Here is a 1,272-nt window from a genome sequence, read left to right on the forward strand (position 1 = left end):
TAACATCTTATACACTCTCATATGACACATTCTGAACAAGCCTATCAATTCTGTGGCATTCTTCATACACAAACATAATCATAGTGGATGCAGGGAGAAACAAATATAAATGGGAGAGGCAAGGAAAAATTCTGCAGTTAGAAGCTGGAGGTATAACTTGGCCTTTTGGCCAAGATCAAGTATAGAAATTGGAGGTATCAGTATGAACTTAAAATCTCTAAAAAAGAGATTTATATACAAATGTGTGTGTGCGCTTTCTTGCTCTGCAAGCCAAAAGAACCTAAGATGAATCAGTGATATCTCAGGAGCAATAAGTACACCAAATTCTCAAATCTTGGTTTCTAAACACCATTCCTTCTAAATGGAACCTCTAGGTTCTTTGGAGAAATGGCTGATTCCAGGGCTGACGCAGAAAAGGTACAAGATGAGTCTGGAATGTCTTCTTTTGCTACAAAGTATGTGCTCAAAACATGCTGGGGACACAGCAAAAGGAACCAGATTTGAGGGGCTCCCTCAAGACCAATCTCAGACAATTTTAATGAAGACATGAATAAATATAGTATTGAGCAGATTATAATCCACTGAATAAAACAGAAATCTATGAGCCTATACTTAAAATACAAATAACTGATTGATAGGTAGGTAAGTAGGTAGATAGATGCTAGTAAGAGGGCAATTCCTTTCAGTAAAATGCTAAGAAAAGGAGAACATAGCAAAATTTTTAAAACACCATTTTGCAATCATCATAATAAAGATTGGATTGCATTAAGAATTATCAAGTATTGCTAAATCAGGGGAGGGAAACGGGATGTTTGTAGGGGAGCAAAATAATCTAAAGCACTTTCCCACAGATTGCCTATTTGTTGCAAGGGGGAAATAGCTATACAGTGAAGACACAGAGTAACACTTTAACCAGGTGATCAAAATTAAAATCAACAAGTACTTCATCTCAGATGCAATACCTTAACAAGGACATATCACTTCTGTAGTATTTTGATTGGGGATACATAACTGCAAGCTAATCATTAGAAAGACTCAGACCCAAACTGGAAAACATTGTACAAAAAACCCCACACACAAACATAAATTAATGACTACTTTGGTTATAGACAACTGATCTTCATGGCAAATAAACATCACCTGAAGACAGAGATCATCTATCACACTATCTGATAATTTTAAGTTTGTTGGTTGAATGGATAATCCCTGCCTAAACCGTAAGATGCTACGTCTCAGTGTCTTTATTCCTCTGTTTCCCAACTCTGGTTCTAA

Source organism: Sapajus apella, unplaced genomic scaffold (assembly GCF_009761245.1).
Source record: "Sapajus apella isolate SASKATOON/1434 unplaced genomic scaffold, GSC_monkey_1.0 scaffold2, whole genome shotgun sequence".
NCBI classification, from domain to species: Eukaryota; Metazoa; Chordata; class Mammalia; order Primates; family Cebidae; genus Sapajus; species Sapajus apella.